The following is a 21,902-nucleotide window of genomic DNA, read 5'->3' on the forward strand; positions in this document are numbered from 1 at the left end:
AAAAGGAGTCCCCTCTCTTGAGATAAACAATTATCTTCTATGGAAATCTTCTAGTCCTAGTTTGGGTTCCATTTCTTGGGACTACAGAATGAATTACCAGACACATAATTTAAACATGGTTTCACTTATCATTTTGTTTAAGGAGAGAAAAAAATAAAAACCACAGTGACCATCCTATACTATCACCTTGAGTTTAGGTACTAACTTCTATTGTCCTCAGTTTCCTCATCCATAACAAGGGGATCATTTAACAAATGTTAGCAACTTTTTAAAAAGTACTTTGTACAAAAAGGAAAAAAGTACCTGTCAAAACAGCAAAAGAGGCAGATATTTTAAAATTGCAGTTTAAAAATTAGTGGGCAGGAAATATTATAGATTTTGAGCACAGAAGCAGAAGCCAATTCACTTACATTTCTCAGAACATTAGATTTGCTGAAGGGGGATGGTAGGTTTCTTGCCAAAATCGTTAAGGAGAATCAATCTAAGCATGCCTTAAAGTAGAACTTTCAGTAAACAGGAATTACCTATGAAGAAAATCAGGAAGCCAAAGTGTTTCTTTTTATGAAGTTACATCCTGCCATAGAAAAGCTGGATAGGAAATAAGGACTGATGCACTCCCAAATGTATACTAAACCCGCTACTATTTCATCAAGGAAAATCCGAGCAAAAGTTCAGATTCAGTGAAGGTAAAAGAAAAAATATAGAAGAAGTCTGAATGTCATGAGAAACCAAAGACAACCAATGGCTACAAGTAAACATGATTTTGGAAAGAGCTACACAAACAAATCTCTACTCTGTTATTGTAGATTCCTTCATCACTGCCTGCCCTCTCTGCCCTCTCACCATTTCAGTTATACTTCTTCCAGACTTTGGCTTGAACATAAATGTGTGTGTGTGTGTGTACACGTGTCCACGAAAACAGGAGACTAATAAATTAATCCTAATTTTCTCCTCCTCCTTATTATTTAGTAATATTGTGCGTTTCCAGGGCTCTCTCTTCGCTTTTCCAGGGTTCTGTGATGAGATTCTACCTTGCTTCTCACTCTTCGGTTTGATCAGAGAAAACGCTTTCAGCACCCTAACACTTTCCCAATTTATCTTTCCACCTTCAAATGAAAAGACACCAGAAGAGCAAGATAGCCCTTTCTTGAGACAGGTTCCCATGGTCTGGGGGGAATGGCAGATTTCTTTCTGCAGTGGCGGCTGCAACATGCCGCAAAGCAGCAACTGCAGCTCACTCTCTCCCCTCCCTTCCCCACTCTAACCCACTACTTCACAGGTCCACACAATACTTAAAAACACACACACAACTCCTCCAACCTTGCATTCCATCTCAACACAACACGCCAGGATGCCCGCGGCCACAGTTACGCTCAACCCACTCGGTGGCCCCACCCATTTCAGTCCCGCCCCCGCCTCGACACCAATGGTCGCGGCTTGTAGCTCCCGAGGGGCCCGTTGATAGGGTAGCGGGGCCTGCCCGTCTCAGGGTGCGTCCCGCCCCCTCCTCACTCCGGGCTGGGGCTTGAAGGGCTGGAGCATCAGCGCTGGTAGCTGCTCGCAGCCGCGGCGGCAGCGGCGTGTCGTTGCAGTTGCGCCATCTGTCAAGAGCGGAGCCGGCGGGGAGGGGGCTGCCGCGGGAGAGGAGGAGGGGTCGTGTGAGCCGAAGGCCGCGGAGACCCGCCCGCCCGCTGGCCGCGGGAACAGAGGCGAGGCTGCCCTCGCAGCAGCGCGTCCTTCGCGGTCACTTCGCCCGGCGCACCGTGGACTCCCGGGGCGCACACAAAGCCGCCGCCTGAGCCGCACCGCCCGGCGGCCGCCGCCCGCGCCGGGAAGGGATCCGGCCGCCGGGCCGGGAACACCCGGCGCCGCCCCCTCGCGCTCTCCGAAGGCCCACCGGCTGCCGGGCCCGCCGAAGCAATCGGAGCTGCCGGAGCCGCGCGGGAGGAGGGCGGGGAGAGGACCATGTGAATGGGTTCCGGAGCCTGAATGCCGAACAGGTAAGCGGCCGGGGATGCGCGGAGGGAGGCCGCGGGGATGCTGCGGAAACGGGCGGCGGGCACCCCCGCGCTCCGCTGCCCCTGCCGGGGGCCCCGCGCTGCAGCCTCTGGGCCGCCGCCGCCGCCTCTGGGGCGCCCCGCGGGGCTGCCGGGGAGTTGGCCCCGTTCGGAGTCTTCCTGCGGCCGCGCCGGAGGTACCTCTGCGGGGTGCGGCCCCCAGTTACCGCAGGAATAGGGGCCCATTTTCTCGCTGGTGAGCGGGCGCGGGGTGAGAATAGGAATAGGCTTGGAGACCAGGCTGGCCGGGACTCCGCCCCCGCCCTCCTTTCGGGGCCCCCCGCGGGGACCCAGGCTGTGTGTTGTTTCAATGTCAGGGATGATGTAATCACTTAATAATTGATGCCCCGTGCTACTTCGCTCCCCACCCCACCCCTGCCCCACTCTTCCACCTCTCGGCCTGCTCCTCCTGCGGCCGTCTCTTTCCCCATCGCATCCTCCTGCCTATTTCTGGCACCTCCCTTGCACTTCCCCCATCCTCCCCTTCACTCTTCCTGTGCCACCACCCACCCACCCCTTCCTTGTCCCCAGTGCTGGAGACTTCGCTCCTCTTCCTCTGCTCCACACCCTTTTTCCCTCGAGCTCCTTTCTCCTCCCTTCCCTGCTCGCTGGATTTCCTCTCTACTTCCCCAGATCGATGACTATTTTTGTTTGGTCGCCTCCCCTTTCTTATCTCTGCGGCCACTGGCGGGGGGACTGGGCCAGAAAGAGGCCACAGAGCTTGGGCCCGGGCGGAGATTTGCTGGAACTCAGTGAGAAGAGGGATAATAAAATCACCCTTCTTGCCCCTCCTCCCCCAATAAATCACACAGACTCGCCGTGTGTGTGTGTGTGTGTGTGTGTGTGTGTGTGACACAAAGAGCTCTTTCAGTGCTTGGAGAGGAGACACACAAAGTACCCAAGGATGGGCGCAATGCTTCTTGTTTCTCTTTCCTGGGGCGCCCTTTCTCTCAGATAAAGCAGTTGATCTTCTTTCTGAGAGTCTTTCCTGCCACATTTACCAAAAAATAAATGGCCCCAGATGCAGGGTGGCAGGTGCTAGCATTTTTCTGTATTCATGGACCGGTAGTGTTGACTGGCAGCTGCAGTATTTCTTAGATTTAAAGGGGAAATGATTCCAGCCATCTTAAGAGTTGCTTTACTTTCAAGGTAGCTAGCCACCGACCCTCGCCCCCTGCCTTGTTTTAAACACCTCTTTTGAGGGGTATAGGTACTGAGAGCTGGGGTAGGATAAATTGGTGTGGGGCAGAAGATTTTGTTTCTGAATCAGAGAATTAAATTGCTGTTTGATATGAGTGAAGCCACCTGACTTGCTTCTTCTCTCAAGTCTAAGGAGTGCTGAAGTCCTTTGAAGTGAAATCCTGACTACCCAGTGATTTTTGCTTTGCCCTTATATTCAAACAAGTTCCTGGGGCCTTAATAACATAGCATTAAGTTGATGTTTGGAAGACCACTGGAACCGGCCTCCTCCCTACTTCAGGGTAGCCTTCAGAGACCCACATGCTTCCTCTCACCAACCGAGTGACAGACATACCTTCCACCCTTTGTGCGCTCTTTCACCTGAGTCCCTGCCCCATGGGTACTGTGATGAAGAGGCTCCTAGATGTTAGGAGGAAATGGTGTGTGAACTATTTCAGGTTTGGGATACGCTTAGTTAGGAGCAAAGGATGTATAGAATCTTTTGATTGAACTTTAAATCACCTGCTTGGTGTTCCTCTTAAACAGGAAATGTTGATATAAATCTGGGGGCCTAATGTTCCCTTTTGAAAGCCAATGACTATTACCTGCTTAATCGATAATGTGATGAGGTAGATTGAAACAGTTGATTCCTAAGAGCGTAGCTCTTTGTTATAAGTAATAGAATGCTCTCAAGTTTGTTCTTCAAGATTTTTATTAGAAAAGAGTTGTGATTCATTAAACATTTACTTCTGTACTTTCTCAGGTCATTCATCATGGAACTTTTTATATTAAAAAAAGCAACAGGGTTAATGAGTTCACTGTAAAAAACAAAGGGTTGTTTGTTTGATGCCAGACCCAGGCAGGAAAGTCAGTGCACAGTAAATTCGCACTCTGTTGACCAAGTTAGGGACTTAATGATAAGTTTGAAAAGTGAACAAATGCACATTTGGCTTACTGTGCCTTTACTCTGTGTTTTTTTCTGGGTCCGGAATCTTCAACCCCATCTGATTGGCTTGGGTTCTATTTCATCTTTGGGGCCCAGCTCAGAAGTCATCTCCTCTGTGAAGCTTTCTCCATTCTTTCCCCTCCAATTTTGTTTTCAAATTTCAGCAGCAGGCATTATGTTTGGCAGGAGTCTGTCATTAGTTGATCAGCACGTTGAGAGAAGGAACTTGGACTTATTTATCTTGTTTCAACAAATGTAAGTTAGGTCTTTGGTATGTGCTAGGCACCGGAATTAATTAGGCTAACGTTAGCAGCTATAACAAGTAGGCCTGCAAAACTATAATAGCTCAAAAGCAATAGACATCTCTTATTCCTCATGTAATAGTTTAAAATGGGTATTTGTGATCATTGGGTGGCTTTCCTCCATGCAGTGATTCTAGGCATCATGCTTCACCATCCCTCTGGTGCTCCATTGTAACCTGCTTTCAGTTGGCAGAAGGACAAAAGAGGAAATGGAGAGAATGCACCTACTTTTTTAGTGTCTTGGCCTGGAAATGGCACCCATCACTTCCATTTAACATCCTTTACCGGAGAGCTAGTTATATGGCTACATTTAACTGCAAGGGAGCCTGGGAAATAGAGGTTGACTATATACCAGGTGAAAAATCAAGAGGAAATGTATTCTTGGCCAGCAGTTTTGCTGTACACTGCCACTCAATAAGGCACAGTCATTGCCCTCAAGGAGTTTGTAGGCTGATGAGAATTAAATGTAAACTTAGTGCCTATACCCATCACTGCTTTTGTTCTTTTGATTTTGTAAGTTTAGATCTTTTCATTTTAAACATGTTTCATAACACCTTGCTTTTTGTCCAGTTCCCACTCAGCAAGCCCTTGTAATAGTGATCTGATGCTTCCTGTGTTGCTTTTTGATATGTCTTTTTTGTGTTTACTCCAGGTGCACCTTTATTAGCCTGTTTTTTTATTTGCTGATTTTAGGGACTCCCCAAAAAAGTGGGTAGGCGGGTCCTTAGAAATCACAGTCCTCCTTTCTCTTAATAGGAAGAGGAAATTAAGCATATGCCAGAAGAGAAACTTCTTGCCCCGCATCATGCTTGTGGGAAGGGCATCTCAACAAGCCTGGCTCTTCAGTCCCACCTTAGCCCCCAACATCACACAGCTGCCCTGACTTAATGACTGTGAGCCTTGCACTTCCAAGGAGATTAAGTGAGCTTCCAGACCTCCAGGAGTAGGGCGAACTGCTGATGTTCTGAATAGCCCCTGTTCTCCACTGGCTTCCAAACTGTTGGAACAATTCTGTCTGTACTAGTCATCATACTTAATAATGCACACATTTTTGCTATAAACAGTTCATTATATTCATCTGTTCTGCAAACATTAGCCCTGTATGTTATTGTGTGCAAAGCACTGGGAGATAAGGTTGTGAAAATGAATACATCTGCTGTCCTTGCTCTTCAGGAGCTTACAGTCTACGGAAGGAGATAAGAATGATAAATAATAGCTAACGTTTATTGAGTATTCACTATTTGCCAAGCACTGTTTAAACTCTAATTTTAACGCTAATGATAGGAAGTGATTTCACTTGTAATCTCCCTTTTACAGATGGGCAATTGAGGCAAGGGAGGTTAAGTAACTAACTCAAGAGCACATAACTAGTAAGTGGTAGGGTCAGGATTCAGGCCCAATTAGTTCAGTTTCAAAGCCATTGTTTTTAGCCAGTAGGCAATACACAAAATACTACATATGGATATAATGATGATAATTAGAATGTGTCATGCGCCATAAGGGGGGGTTTGTATAAATGCTTTGGAAATTGATACTTATGGTTGTTGGGAAATAGAACTTTATATTTAAATTTAAAAAATGTTCATTTCTACCTCCACTCCTTCCGTTTGACCCTCATCTATTGCTCACCTAGAAAATAAACAGTAAAATTCAATTTAAAAATGGGAAATAAAGTATGTTGATACTGGAAATACTTTTACTTTAAGCTGGATTTTTCTAGTGATCCACAAATAGGTCTGTATGAGACTGAATTGTCCTGTATATTTACGCATTCAGCAGTGTTCACTCATTGCATCTACCATGTGCCAGACATTGAACTAGATGCTTCAGGGGCGAAGAGGGCTGATCCTGCCCCAAGGAACTTACCTGTAGGAGGCAGTCTCTGACCACTGTGATAAATGCTGTGATTCTAGTGATTCTCACAGGAATAAGGAGCATACAGGAGGGAACCTGGCCTCCACAAATGAGCTGGGACAGTGTGTTGGCCAGGCAGAGAAGGCTGGAGGAGGAGGTGTCGGCAAGATGAAAAGAAGGAGTCAAAGAGTAGGAGTTGCCTGGTTGAGTGTTGTGGAATGGCCATTGCCCCAGAAGGCCAATGCGTAGACCTTTTGGGAAACTGCAAGTAGTTCAGAGTGGATGGGGGTGGTAGAGAGAAGGACAGAGGAGAAGACGAGCTGGAGGAAAACCTGAGAATATTCTCGTATGTATTTCAAATAGGTCAGGAATGCCATTTAAGAGTTGTCAGTGGAGGTGCTGCTTTGAACTTATTTTGATTTATAAAGATCATCTGGCCACGGAGCCACTGAGCAGAGGTGTTCAAGATACAGGGAAGATAGTTATGGTAACTCAGATGCTCAATAGCTGAGGGTCTGTATGGTGCAAAAGAGACAGAGTAAAAGAGAGCAGGTAACATGTGGGGAGGGGGTGCAGGAGAGGGGTTCTTAGGAAATTAGGTGAAGAGAGACATGCAAACCAGCAATACAGTAAGAAAAGCAGGATGTGGAAAGTGATGACTTTATCATGGACACTGGATTTTCAGGACAAGGTATCTTGTAGGCGGTTGAATAGATGGGTCTGGAATGAGGAGTAGGATTCAAATACAAATCTATTAGCAGCAAATTGCAAAATACTTGAAGCCATGGATGTGGGCTATATCCCTTTGGGCGAATGTGGGAAGCAGATAGAGCAGACAGGGCTAAGCAAGAACCTGGGAACAAAGGAGGAGGAGGAGCCAGGCCCTGAATGGGAGAGGGGCAGCCAGAGTATTGGCGCGCCCTGGGGAGAGAGGTGGCCCTGATCCCCAGGGGAGAGGGTTATGCTCCAGAGGTTAAGCAAGATTAAGGATGACAAGTACAGTTGGATTTGGCACCAGAGATCTCTGGACCCAGGCAGAGCAGCATCACCAGAATAGGGGGTGGAAGTCTAAAACTCTGCTGCTTCCCAGACCAAGGTAGAACCATATATCAAAACCTGCAAAACATACATCCCTAAGGGACTTAGCCATCAGCTAGTCCAGCATGTCCATTTTACTTACGAGGAGAGATGAGGTCCATAGAGCTAAGTGACTTGACCAAGGTGGCAGTGTCACCACTTAGAGCTAGATTGCAAGCCTTTCCACCCAGGACCATACTTAGAAGAGGATCGTGATTCGCCCCGTCCCAGCTGTGGGAGCTGAGCCGAGTTACGTAATATCTCTGTGCCTCCCGTTCTTCACCTTTAAAATGGGAATAATAGTTCCTACCTCAAAGGAGGATTATGTGTGAGGAGTCAATGCGTTAATTAATGTAAAGCACTCAAAATAGTACCCCACACATCGGAAACACTGTGTGTTTGCTGCTGTTGTTAACGTGTCTGTGTGCGTGTACATATACACACAAAATATATACACAAAACACATGCACATACATACATACACATACGTATAACATATATTTCCCTTAGGGAAGAAAAGATGAAAATGTATTATGTGCATAAAAGGACATTTTGACTATTTTAGAAAGAGATTAGGGTGCTTGCCAGTTCTGAATCAAGAGTTATTGGAAAAGGTGCGAAATTCGTTTATGTAATATGATTGAAAACAGCAGTTTTAGCTTGTCTTCTTAAGAGATGCAGAGCCTTTTTTATTCTTGAAAATAGAAAACAAAAGCACTTTGAAGTTAGCCCTATAAAATGGTTTCTTTGTTTTGGTCAAATAACCGGAATTTTAACCTATTTACAATGTAAATCCCTTGAGTTGGACTTCAGAATGTCGTCATGACTTTCTGAAGGTGGAATAAACTATGGGGTAGAGAAAAAAAAAAAAAAACTAAGTTATGACTTGGTTCCTATGAAAAGGGTGTGATTTGAGTTATTTAAAGGAATGCAATTTTGTGTGTGTGTGTGTGTGTGTTTCTAGTTGAACGAATCTAATTTTGAGCTACTAAAACACATGTAGCCTGAACAGTATTATCTAAATGGATTTGGGTGACATACAGCACAGACAGCTTAGGCCTAAGTGGCACTCTGGACTTGATTAGAACACAGTAATCCTAGAAGGATATAAATTGAACTGGATTTATGGTCTAATAAAAACGTGGGAAGAAAAGATAATGCCTACTGACTCATGAAACTTTAACAATGTTTATAAGGCTCTGAGTTGTTGTAATGATTGCATGAGAACATTTTCCCATTCATCTCACCCTGCTTCTAGAATGACCTGCATTGTGCCTCACTCTGGATGTGAAGCAGACTGGGGTCTTTCCTCTTCCTCCGTATTCTCAGGAAGCAGAGATCATCATATGTTCTGCCCTTGTAGACCCATGATGTCAAGCAGCGCCTGGTTAGTTTGGGCAAATATGTATGGAGTGCCTGTTAACTGTAAGTTTTGGGAGAGGAAGAAACCTAGTATAGGAAATTCTTAGCCTATTGGTTATTTCAATTCAGAAGGCTTTTCCTGAGGGCTACTTATTTCTGGCCTTGTATTCTCCTCTGTGCGATAGTGTAAAAAAGCACATACCCCGAAAATAAGACCTAGCCAGACCATCAGCTCTAATGCATCTTTTGGAACAAAAATTAATATAAGACCCGATATTATATTATATATATTATATATTATATTATATTATGTTTATTATATTATGTTTATTATATTACATTTATTATATTTATTATGTTATATTATATTATATTATATTTATTATATTTATTATATTATATTATACCCAGTCTTATATTATAGTAAAATAAGACCTGGTCTTATATTAATTTTTGCTCCAAAAGACGCATTAGAGCTGATGGTTCGGCTAGGCTTATTTTCGGGGAAACACAGTAGCATACCACAGCTCCTCACTAAATCCACCATAAAAATAACAATGCCTACTATTTTTTATTGAACCCCAGAGGCTTTGTTAAGTGCTTTACATACAGTCATTCCCTTAATTGTAACAACTCTAAGGCAGATGTTATTATCCCCATTGGTCAGATGGGGAGACTGAGGCCCCAAAAGGTAAAGTAATTTGCCCATTGTCACACAGCTAATCACTAGAGAAGCTGGGTCTGTCTTGCTCCTAAACTCAAGCCTGCTTTTGCTCCAAAGCTGGGGTTCCCTACCCCTGCCTGTTTTCCAGCCTGCTTATCTTTGCTTTGCAGTTATTTCTGTGTTAAGTGTTGATGGTACAAAGCCACCTTGACTCCTTCTGATGGCTCCACTCAAGACTTAACTTTCTGGGAAGTAACCCCATTGGTCCTATCTCTGGGCTCCCATGGCACTTGGTTACCGCCTCATCATCTCCCTTGCCACAGCCTGACTTATAAAGCCACGTGAAGTCAGCTGGGTGGGACAGTGGGCAGATACTGGTCTTTTCTACTGACTTGTGAGCTCTTTGCAAGTCAGGGACTGTATCTTTTTTGTCGTTTGATTTCCCAACACAACACCCAGCACTATTCCACAAGGTATTGACATTATTATTCCCATTTAACAGGTGGGAAACTGAGTCATAGAGCCTAAGTGTCACAGAGCTAGTATAGCAAAGCTGGGATCTGAACCCAGGCAGTCAGTCTGGCTCACGAATCTATACTCTTAATCCTAAATTTGTTCCATCTCTTAAATAAGATTCTAAACTGTGAAGGTGGAGATAGTGCCCACTACGTCCTAACGCAGTACCTCACAGTCCACGCATCGTAAACATCAGCCTTGTTCTTCCATCCACCCTGGCAGAACCACTAACAGGGTCTTAGCTGATGATAAGAAAAGAGCTTTAGGGCCATGGCACATAAATATCCTCTGAGGATCTTACAGAATGCATACCCCCAGGCCCTGTTCTCATTCAGTAGGTAGGGGGACGGGCAGGGTTGAACATTGAAGTCTCTTCTGTATGTGAGAATAGCAGTGAGAGAGAGAATGGCAGTGAGCAGTGAGAATGGCAGCTCTGAGAGATGAGGAATGAAACAAACAGGGATTCTCAGCCGCAGTGGTCGGAGCAGCCCATGAAGTGTTAGAAAATCATCCATCAGCCTGAGCCAGAGGGAACAGCAGCCCAGAGGAGGCTGGGGATCAGAAATCCATCACAGAAAGACCTCTTACCTTGTATTTTTAAGATTTCTAAGTACCTGCTCCTTTTGAATGTTCTGGTGGGATTTTATCTGATGAATTGAAGCACTTTCATTTTCTTCTGAGCTTCCATCTTTAAGGTACCCAAAAATAGTAAGCTTTTCATGGAGTTGTATAAGGATTCCATCTGCTTTATACTGAAAAGTAGGGTTTTAAGGGAAATTAAAAATGAGCTAGGTCGCCTTTCCCACAACAAAGCCCAGGGCACTTTTCCCAATCCTTTCTTCTCTAATCCCCAGAAAAAGTTACTGACTCTATATTTCTGTGAAATCCTGCCCAATTTAAATTCTACTGAAAAGGTAAATAAACACCTACTAGTTCCTTCATTTCCATACATCGTAGTATCTCTTTAGAAGCAATAACGATTTCAGATATTGTCACTTAAAATTTGATTTTTGTTTCAATTTTAATTTTATTCCAGGAACTGTGTGATATGTTACCTATAGATAACCACATGGATATTTGAAAAATGCCGATTTCTGTTAATAGTTTATCTTGTTTGCTCTCAGAGTTTGGAGGTTTTCACCTTTTTATTGTCTAGTTTATTGGCTAATCTCTTAGAAACACAAACTGAGCAGCTTATTATTTTCAGATATAGGAGCTCAGTTATCGATGAACTCTTTTAACACCCTGTTATTCTGTATCTTTTATCATTGTTTCCTACTTGAAAATGTCAATTCTGTGGCTGTCCTTTCACCCTGTCTCTATTCTCTTGATAAGTTAATGTCCTTCAGGCTCTCTTGTGGTTTGCAAATTCCAGTGGCTTCACTCCTATCCTTTCTAGATTGGTGAGGAGGTGTTAATCCACATCAAATGAATGTGCTGCTGATGGAGATACTGCTTCTTTTGCCTTGTCCCTTTATTAACAATCCAATGAAGAAAGAAAAGCCAAATTCTTTAGCCTGGTATTCAGTGCCTTCCACTGTCTCCACATTCTTAGTCAAACCTGGCTCACCTCGTTCACTACTGCATTAGCACTGGAGAAGCCAGATGTCAATTTACTGTACCATATCATTAATATGGAATATGTGTTCTGCCTTTGTGCTCCTTTCTTGGAGTCCCTAACCCTTCTTTCCCTCAGAATTCTATCCTTTTTTCAAGGCCCAGTTGGCACCCCAACTCTGGGAAGCTTTCCCTCGTCTCCTTGTTCTCTTGCATGGAACACGAATGTGTCTCGATTGCCTCCTAATAAATGATGCTTTATGTTGTTAGTTAAATCCTGATAGAAGGAATCCAAGGTGTAGAGCATTTTTGTGACTCGCCAAGGTCATGTATCCAGTTACTAATGTAGTTTAGACTAGAATGCAGGTCTCCTAAAAATCTATATCTGTAGGACCTGTTTTCTCAAGAGACTGTTGGCCCCATGTGTGCAAAACTGTTGTTGGCTGCTCCCCTTCCTGTTTTTCTGTCCTTCTGTAGCAGGTAGCGCAGTGTCATTCGTAGTGTAGGCGCTCAGCAGGTCTTTACTCAGGTAGGCCCCGGGCAGGGCACGGAAATGTACGGCTGGTTCCCCGGCCATCGGTGGGGCGAGGCTGCCATCTCTTTGGACATTGAGCTTCTGTAGTTTCTGATGGTACCAGATTTACTCTCTAATGACCCTCATGGTTTAGGTTCGGTGATTGTCCTAGACTGTTTTCGGACCCACCGTTGTGTTTTCAGAATGGTAATGTGTTTCAAGATCTTTTGTTCTTCATTTTAAGCTTTTTGTTAAAAATTTAGGGTAGTCAGGAAATAGTGACTTCTTTGCCTTCTGCCGTCAGGTGTCCATCAACAAGATTGTCACTAAGAACAATAGGAAGTCACAGTAGTCCACAGTGCCATCCAAGACCAAAGTAAATGCAGAATGTTTCAAAATGGAGAGGACCCTGGAAGAATACAGTAGCAAATGATGGAAGAGGGAAAAATGGCAGCATGGACGGCTAGTGTTGTGCCTGGGGGAGCTGCGGAAAGCGATGCTCACCTATTCTGCACCTGCTCACTTCTGTACCTCGCCAAGTAGCATTTAACTGTGTCCCTCAGCCATATAAAACCTAGCTTTGGCTGTGGGAGTGCCTTCTTCTCTAGGCATTAATTTTGTTCACTTAGTGTTTTGTTCACGTGTTAGTGCCACCATCTGAAGAATCTCCTTAGCAGGGGAGGGAAGGATTCCAGCCTATACTTAAGGTCCTACAAAGTGATGATTTCACACTGTATCCCAACCACAGTCTCTGGTTGTATAGCCTTCAAAAGAATGATTGAAAAGAAGCCTTATGAAACATTTTCCCTGGTGGAGGGGAGAGACTACTCCAGTAATACCTATAACAAACGACACAGCAGCCCAACAGGCAATGGTTGTCAGCTGTTCATTAGGAGTCTTCTCAGCTACCTGTGAATAGCTCTCTCTGGTTCCTCGTTAATGGCTTCCCCTGCCTAGCCCTCACCTGGAGGCCAGGTTTAATGTATCTGACGGGTGGAGACCAAGAAAAACACTTTCTGTGGATGTGACTGCAGCCAAGACAGGGGAGGTGCTTTCTGTGCTTCACTGTGGTTTAAACTGTCGTGATGGTCCTTGGAAAGTGGTAGTGAACTGCTTTTCCTTCCTTAATTCCAGTGCTTTTCCCACCTTCCCCCCACCGCTACAACCACCACCTAACATGTGGGAGATCACACGCCACTGACAAAATGCACTTTGCCTCGGCTGGCATATAATGTCACCATGTCATATATTTGTCCAGTTAGTTCATGTTCACTCACTTTTGTACATGTTAGTGTCCATATTGTCCTTTTTCAATAGGAAAACTAAGAGTACACCTTGTTTAATTTATTTTGTGTTCAATGTGTAACACTGCACTAAACTGTACATTTATTAAATGCTGGTTGATCACAATTCTAAGCTTCTGAGTTGGGAGGTCTTACAAGTGTCTCAGTCCTTCTAGAATTGAGATGCATCTTGAATAAATTTTCTTATAGATAAAACATTAGGTCCTCTGCATTGACAGATCCTCGGAGTATTGGTTTAGAATCCAGATTTTGGTTGCACAATAATGTTTTAGGTTCCACCTTATGTTCCACCTCCTTGGGTGAAAATGCAGTGATCCCAACTCCGAGTCTTGTCTGCAAGTTAGGGCAAAAGCATATAAGTGTGAGGACCATGTAATTCTCACTGTCTTATAGTTGTTGTTCAACAGATTCTTGATTTCACACTGCCAAGAGTTGGAGGTAGTTCTCTTCGAGGCGAGAATTGCTCATTGAAGACGAATGAGGAGTGGTTGGGAAGAACCTATAAGGACTGTGGTATAAGAAGCAGAACCAGATGCCTGTGTGTGTGCCAGTAACTCCTGGAAAGTCCTGGTTAGTTCCTCGCTAAGTGTCACACAAGGAGGATTGACGCTTGGAAAACTGCAGGCCCAAACATTCTCTGATTTGTACCTTGGCCCCACAATGCCATGTGGGAAAAGTCAGTTTGGGAAAGTGTTGCGAGTCCCCTGTCTGGGGCGGAAGGCAAGCCCCGCTGCCTTCCCTGATTTCACATGCCGAGCTGGGACAGAGGTCCTGCTTCTGCAGGATGACCGCCCTGGCCTCCACCCCCACAGCAGCGTTCCCATGCACTTGAGACCCAGAACTGCTACTGTGGGAAGAGCCCTGCTGTCTGCCTCCCATCAGAATGCCCAGCTGTACTCTTAGTGCCTCCTGAATGAGCTGGAACACGTGGAAATGATCCACTAAAGAGAATAATGTTGGTGAGGCTGGAGAGAGGGGGATAGTGGATGCAGGGAGATCAGCACAGAGTTGGTAGGGGCAAGATGGTGGTTATTATATAGAAGGACCACTTGTATTTGTTTCCTGTGGCTGCCATCACGAATTACCCCAATTGGGTGTCTTAAAACAACAACTCAATCTCTCACAGTTCTGGAGACCAGAAGTCTTGAAATTAAGGTGTCAGCAGGGTTGGTTCCTTCTGGAAGCAGTGAAGGGGACTGTTCCATGCCTCTTCCCTAGCTTCTGGTGGCTGCCGGCAATCCTGGGCTTTCCGTGGCTTGTAGACCTGTCACTATAATTTCTACCTCCATCTTCACATGGTATTCTCTCCACTGGGTGTCTTTACATGGCCTTCTCCTCTCTTTTAAGGACACTTGTCACTGGAGTTAGGGCCCACCCTAATCCAAGATGGTCTCATCTGGATGTTCTTAATTACATCTGCAAAGACCTCTTTACCTTAAATAAGGTCCCGTTCATAGGTTCCAGGTGAGCATGTTTTGGGGGGGCCAACATTCAATCCACGATCGCCCTCAAAAAGATAAAAACTAGCAGGAATTCAGAAGGAGAAAGAACAGATGAAAAAGGTATTTACAAGTTGGAATGCCTACTAAAGGGCAGGCACAGTACTTTACATGTGTGATTTTTAACTATCACTGTACGATAGGTGAAGAGATAGTACAAGTTTTATGTGAAAAGAAAGAAGTGTGAAGATGTGGAATGTCCTGAAACTTTTCAGGAAAACTGGAGGCTGGGTCATCATCTGACAGTGGAAGATTTGGAGATGGGAGCGGGCCTTGCAGAATCCAGAAAAAGTCCAAACAGCCACAGAAATATAGGATAATGTGTTAGTAGGTACATAATAAGTATTACAGAGAAATTGTGAGGCCCCATTGGAATCTGTAGATATGTTTGATGGTTCCCTTTAGCCCAGTACTTATCCCTCTGGAACGGCAAATCTGACCTTGTGGTGACCTAGAGTTGAAAATGAGTTTGAATAGTCATGTACGGAGGATGTACTAACAGAATAAAGAAAATATTAACATCAATTAAATCACCTGAAAGTCGGGTTCAGGCTGGATAGGGGATGCTGGCTAAGGTAAGGAAGGCTCTGCGGTTATAGAGGTGTGATGAGTGAACACAGCAGGTGTGTGGGCGGGGAGACAAAGGGGAGAAGGCCCGAGGGAGGGGTCACCCGGGAAGTGGAGAGTCCCGAGATGGTACGGAACAGGGTGGCTTCCTGTTCAGGGGGTCTCCACTTACTAGTAGCACAAACATTCAGGACATTGGATATAAAGAATTCAAGAAACTGAAAGGCATAGGCCCCTTTTGCCCTTGGTTCAAATGTGTATAAACAGTGTCTTCTAAAAGAATTACATGTTTCATGTTGCACTTTTTAAAAATCCTGGATGAGTGCTCTGGGTCCTCTGAGCTCTTGCCTTATGACCTGCCGATTTAGTGGAGGTAATATTTTGAACTGGGATTCAATTTACTTTCCCTTCCTCCTAATTCTTGTTGCCCTGGGAGTCTCCCCCACTGAGGCTAAGGATTCCATTACTTCAGGGGGAGGACAGACTATAGTCTAGAACAAAGAAAACATTGTTCAGCTTTCCACTTTCAAAACAGGCCCTGGAGCATGTTTCAGAGACCAGTTAGCCCAGGCCTTCATTTAAAAGGGGCAGGCTTTGTTAGAAGAAAATGATTTGTGGATTCCAAGGAGCCAGATCTCAGAAGGCCTGGCATATATTGTACAGAACGCCATGCAGGAGGGAGGCCGCCGGAAGGAGGAAATACCTTTCTGGGTTGGAGGATGGAGCCTGTCGTGATTCAGAGACTAGAGATAGGAAATGAATGGGTTGCTGGCATGCCCTACCCCAGGGGAGTGGAGGAGAATCTGCATGCAGACAGACTTATACCCTGCGTCCTGCGAACTCGGGAAGGAAGTGCCTTGTAGTGCACCCTGCAATGGGGCATGTTTAGGCAGAAACAAGACCTGAGATGGTATCCCCGGCCAGTTCCCCAGAGCCTGCATGTGGCATAGGACAAATCCTGGTGGTCCCCACAGGCAGATGTGGAGGTGCCGAGGGAGCCGGGTGGGCGAGGGCTGGGGTCAGCATGAAGAAGGCACAGAATGAACTGTGCCAGTCTCACTTGCTGAAGGCAGGCTGACATCGTTACTGCAGGTGTCCACCAGTCACATCCACAGAACCAAGTGAACACCCAGAGACACAGGGGTGCGACATCCCGAGGAGGCCAGGGAAGGCGCGGAGGGCGGCCCCTGTACCAGGTCCTTGCCCCATCCTGGTGGTGGTCTGTAATCTTCCACAGGGGGAAGGAGATAAAGGGAAAGGAGCACAGCATTTTTGAGATTAATCTCAGTTTGAGATTAATCTAATTTGACTATTGGCCCTGAAGCAACTCCAATTTTAAAATTAAAGAGGCTGAGGTATCTGGAAGTAGCAAGGTGGTTTTTTCTACCATAAGCAGAAATATAATGGTCGTGATCAAGTTGAATTCAACTACAAAGAAATGAAGTAACATCTTTCGTAAACAGCTGATTACTAAGTGTACATTTCAGACATGCCACACTACATTTGAGCTGTATTTTAACATGATTGCAGCTGCTGCTGAGGGCGGCAAATTTATTTCGTTGCGTTTTTATAGTACGCTTTTTCCTTTGAGTAAATTGTGAGTTAGCATACCTGTACTAGCTTCATCTTGGACAAGAAGTGGAGAGATCTGTCCTCTGAAGGAGCAGAGGTGCCCACCAGATACTCCAAAGTATGGTGGGGTTCTGGGCTTCCCGTTTTTAGCCAGTGGCAGTTCTTCCAAGTGCCCTGGAACTATGGACCTCAGTTGCCATGGAGCCTCAGGTCAGTGGAAAGTATTAGAATTTCAGGCCTTTCTCAGACAAATGCCATATGATTTCACTTATAAGTGGAACAAAATAAAGAACAAAATAAATGGACACACAAAACAGGAACAAACTCATAGATTCAGATAATATTTTGATGGTTGTCAGATGGGAGGGGAGTTGGGGGAATGGGTAAAAAGGGGGAAGGGATTAAGATGTGCAAATATGACCAGTAATAAAAACAGTCACAAAGATGTAAAATACAGCATAGTCAATATAGTGAATGATATGGTAATAACTATGTGTGGTGCCAGGCGGGTGCTAGACTTATCGGGGTGATTATAAGTTATATAAATGTCTAATCGCTATGTTGTATACTTGAAACTAATCATATACATCAACTGTTTTTGAAAAATTATTTTAAAAAAAGAATTTCAGTTCTTTCTCCAATGAACTTACTGTGATGCTGGAAATAGACAAGAAGAGACTTTTTACTGGGTGTGATCCTTCAGTTCCATATTTTAAAGGTATCGGAGTAAGTACTAGAAATTATACTCTCTGACAGACTGTAAGGAGAGAAGCTCTTCATTTTTATTCCATCTTCATGGACTAAATAAAGCATGAGTTTATGAAGGGATTCATTTCCAAGTATAATTCATAAGTAGTTACTAGAACACTCAAATGAGAGAGGGGGGAAAAAACCAGTTAGCTCTTTTTAATTACATTTCATTTCTCTTTGACATTTATACAAGAGTGATGCTGCGTTTAAGAAGATGTTTTAAAACCTGCTGTTTCTTGAAATGCCTAGTAATTTTGAAAAGGAAATCTTTAGTCTTGCTTTAAAAAGCATGCGTTGGGTGGGGCGGAGTGAGGTGGGAAGTTGCCTATTGGGATACTGCTTATGTATTTTCCTACTAGAAAATTACTGTGTGCTGTGAGCACATCTTCTCAGAACATTACTACCTCTCTTATTTTTCCTCATCTGTCAGTGGGAGCCAAGAGAGCCGGAGATAGGGTAAATGTTCAATAACATTTATTGAAAGAAGTCACTAAAATAATTCAAATTATAGAATTTTAAAAAATGTTGATTTATTAGCTAACAGTTCATTTTTATAATCTTTTGGACCTATGAAATAGTTTTATTGAAAACGTTATCAAAAATAAAATGTTTAGGGCTGGCCTGGTGGCTCAGGAGATTGGAGCACCGAGCTCCTAATGCCGAGATCACCGGTTTGATTCCCACATGGGCCAGTGAGCTGCTCCCTCCACAACTAGATTGAAAACAATGACTTGAAATGGAGCTGATGGTTCCTGGAAAAACACTGTTCCCCAATATTCCCCAGTTAAAAAAAAAAGGAATAAAAACACCTCATATCGTTATTTTTAAAAAATAAATAAAAAATAAAATGTTTAAAATTAAAAATATGTACATATACATTACAGCAAAAAAAGCTTTATAAAGAGGAAAACTTTTTATAAAGAACATAAGATAGTAATTATTCTTGGTACATATTCACTCAGCTTTTTAGTCATGTATTTCTAATACTCATATCACTGATATTTTTTATGAAGAATGAATTGTTTTTGATTTTCTCATAGCATTGCCCGCAGTCTCCTTCAAAGTTGTGTTTTATAGTTAATATTTGAAATTGTTACTGTCTTTCATTGGCATTTATGGATACATCATAATATTTTTAACTGAGAAAATAGGTCTTTCTACACATACACATAAGCTGAGAGCAAATTCTGCTACATGGAGGCTTCTCTCAGACTGATTTTTTTTTCATATTGAAATTTGTAAATATTTTAGCCCAAATATCATCACAGTTCTTTTATCCCCTTTCCAGATTCTTACCTTCAGTAAGTATTTTTATAAGGCAAAACTCATGAAAATGTATTCCTCTATGGTCCTTTTGAATGTTTCATCACATTTAAATGACAGACAATCACAGAGCTTTGTAACTTCACTCTATTCTGGTACAGAATGAAAACGTATTCAATTAAAACGAGGAGCACTATTAACAGATCCCCACAAGTCGAGCTACTCCAAAACAAAATACAGTTGCAGAATTAAATTTTGGAAACTGTACTCGAGTTATCATAATTTAATGTAGTTAGCTCCTCCTTTGCTTTTGTTGGGATAAATTTCAATATATTCCTATTTGTAAGCCTTGTTTTCAGAAACTGTAATTGGTTAAAGGCTTTAAAAGCTAAAGTGTTACTGCTTTAATCAAAGATTTCCAACTGTTTTGGAGGAGAATTCTCCCAAAATTTACAGGATTCATCTATCATACCATTATGGCACATCTAGTTTGATTTAGGGAGTCATTTCTTTTTTCTTTTTTCTTTTTCTTTTTTTAAGATTTTATTGGGGAAGAGGAGCAGGACTTTATTGGGGAACAATGTGTACTTCCAGGACTTTTCCAAGTCAAGTTGTTGTTCTTTCAATCTTAGTTGTGGAGGGCGCAGCTCAGCTCCAGGTCCAGTTGCTGTTGTAAGATGCAGGGGGCGCAGCCTACCATCCCTTGCGGGAGTCAAACTGGCAACCTTGTGGTTGAGAGCCCGCGTTCCAACCAACCGAGTCAACTATCCACCCGGGAGCTGAGCGGCAGCTCATTGACTTCATTCTAGTTGAGGAGGGTGCAGCTCGGTGACCTTTGTGGGAATCAAACTGGCAGCTCTGTTGCCCAGAGCTCATGCTCTCAACTGAGCCACTCATCCACCCCTAGGGAGTCATTTCTTAAACATTTCTAAAACCTGTGTAATGATTACAGGTGGCAAAATAGAAGGCATGTACCACCATACTGAAGTGTTTTTTGTATTCACAAAACACTTTGTCACAAAAAATTTTGTAGTTCAGTTTTTCCAATTATTTGCCAATTTTTCCACCTATACTTTCTTTTGCATTTGGTTGGATATAGCCACTTGTTTGAATGCAGTTATGAATTATGCATATGCCATACCCAATTCCAAGTCTTTCTGCTCTGTAAGTTTCTTGATTTAGTAAAGACAATTGTTTTTAGTATCACAAAAGTTGTATTTGTGTTAGACTGCTAAAATAGATAATTTCATCTCTTCTGTTAAACTTTTCACAGTTTACAGTAGCATTCACGAAAACATGAGGTGGTCCGCCTATGACGGAATGAACTTCCACAAGCCTTATTTTGATCCCAGGAAATAGATGGGGGGAAAAATCAAACCATTATTGGAATTAATTGATTTTTCTGTTTAAAACACCTGATAATATAACATAAAGCTGGAATCATTTAACTTTTTTTGTGAAGTTTTTTTCCTCTGCTAATGAAACCAACACATGAAAACTATCACTTCACTTTTCATATATGTACAAAAATCAGAACTCAAAAATTAGCAGAATCAACTTGGAAAACTAGCCATTTGATCTGAAAGAAAAGTCACGCTTCCTAGAGTGCTATTGCCATTGCTGCATGTGTTAAATTGGTCATTCTCGGGCACAATCTTATTATAATAGCTAGTAACAGTTGAAGTAGTTTCTGATGCTTCCTTAGCAGATTTGTGACTTATGATTTATTTAATGAATAATATCACTGTGACTCCCATGGCAGGTAATAAATGCTAACAAACATTTTGTGTCAGTTAACATTCATTATCCCTTCTTGAAAAACAAATTCGGTACTCAATTTTTCGTTAAATGTGCATTTTTTTTTCTTTTTTAACGTGTTGCTAAAAGGGATATTGCAAAGTAAAATAGCATAACCACTAATAAATGACAAAAACACTGTGATGAGAGCATTCACACCATTCTCAAGAAGGCCTACTTCCTGCAACTATTCCATGTACACTTAAGCTGCCCCTTTCTGTGATTCCTGTTGACCCTTCTGACAAGTGGTTTGTACATCCCAGGCTGCAGCATGAGTCACAACACACCTGCTCAGTGCATTCAGTGTCTGGTAGAATCGAGACTGGGAGGAGTGAGCTCTTCTTAGCTGTGCATGTCCAAGTGCTCTTAGTTTTATTGGTGAGCGTCCGGCATGTTGTCCTTAAAAGGGAGGTGTTTACTTATGCCAAGATTGGAAAGGACAGGGAAAGAGAGGGATTGTCATTGGTCACCTTTCAGATTTAATTCTTATAAAGGCAAAAACTCTCTTCACCATGCAGTTGGCTCATCCCCTGGTAGGCAAGATTATGGCCGAAACTGGAAGTGCAAAGTGGAGATTACTAAACCCAGTCTTGGTGCATTTTAATGCAACTATTGTTGATAATATTTGGTTAAAAAAATGAATCATCTGGACACACGTTTAACCTGCTGGCTGCTGGAACAATAGGTATAACCTAGCACTTTCACAAACAAGCCAAGGTGTGAGGGCCCCCTAGTTGGAGATCACATTTCTCCATCTGCTTTGCACCATCCTTCTTTGTCTGGGCTATTCTGATGGCAATTATGACTCTGCCCTCCTCTACTGTTGACTCCCAAACCCCCTTCCCACAACAGCTGAGTGAGCTTTCACAAGTCTATGTGAGATCACATTACTGGGTCAAACCCCTCAGCCTTCCTATCGCAGTTGGCGCGAAGTCCAGCTCTTCACCCTAGCCCCGGAGGACACTCATGCCCCCACCCTCTTCCAACTGGCCCCACTCGATTTTAAGCTTCTCGGGGACACATACCTTGCCTGGCTCACATGAGAGCTGCTCGATATATTTTCTCAAAGGAATGAACACAGTTTACTTTGAGTTGATGACAGAAAAAAAGAGGGAGTGTCTT

General features: G+C 43.4%; 1 protein-coding gene across 3 annotated transcripts in view; it reads left to right on the plus strand.

Moving 5' to 3' along the window:
- Positions 1 to 1,510: 1,510 nt before the first annotated feature.
- The window catches only part of FYN (FYN proto-oncogene, Src family tyrosine kinase), a 203,274-nt gene continuing 182,882 nt past the window's right edge, over positions 1,511 to 21,902 (plus strand). For all 3 annotated transcript variants that reach the window (XM_081034224.1, XM_081034227.1, XM_081034225.1), the window contains exon 1: positions 1,511 to 2,000. The gene's annotated coding sequence lies outside the window, so the exon portion shown is untranslated. The remainder of the gene's footprint in view (positions 2,001 to 21,902) is intronic.

The sequence above is a fragment of the Rhinolophus hipposideros genome, assembly GCF_964194185.1.
Source record: "Rhinolophus hipposideros genome assembly, chromosome: 3".
NCBI lineage: Eukaryota > Metazoa > Chordata > Mammalia > Chiroptera > Rhinolophidae > Rhinolophus > Rhinolophus hipposideros.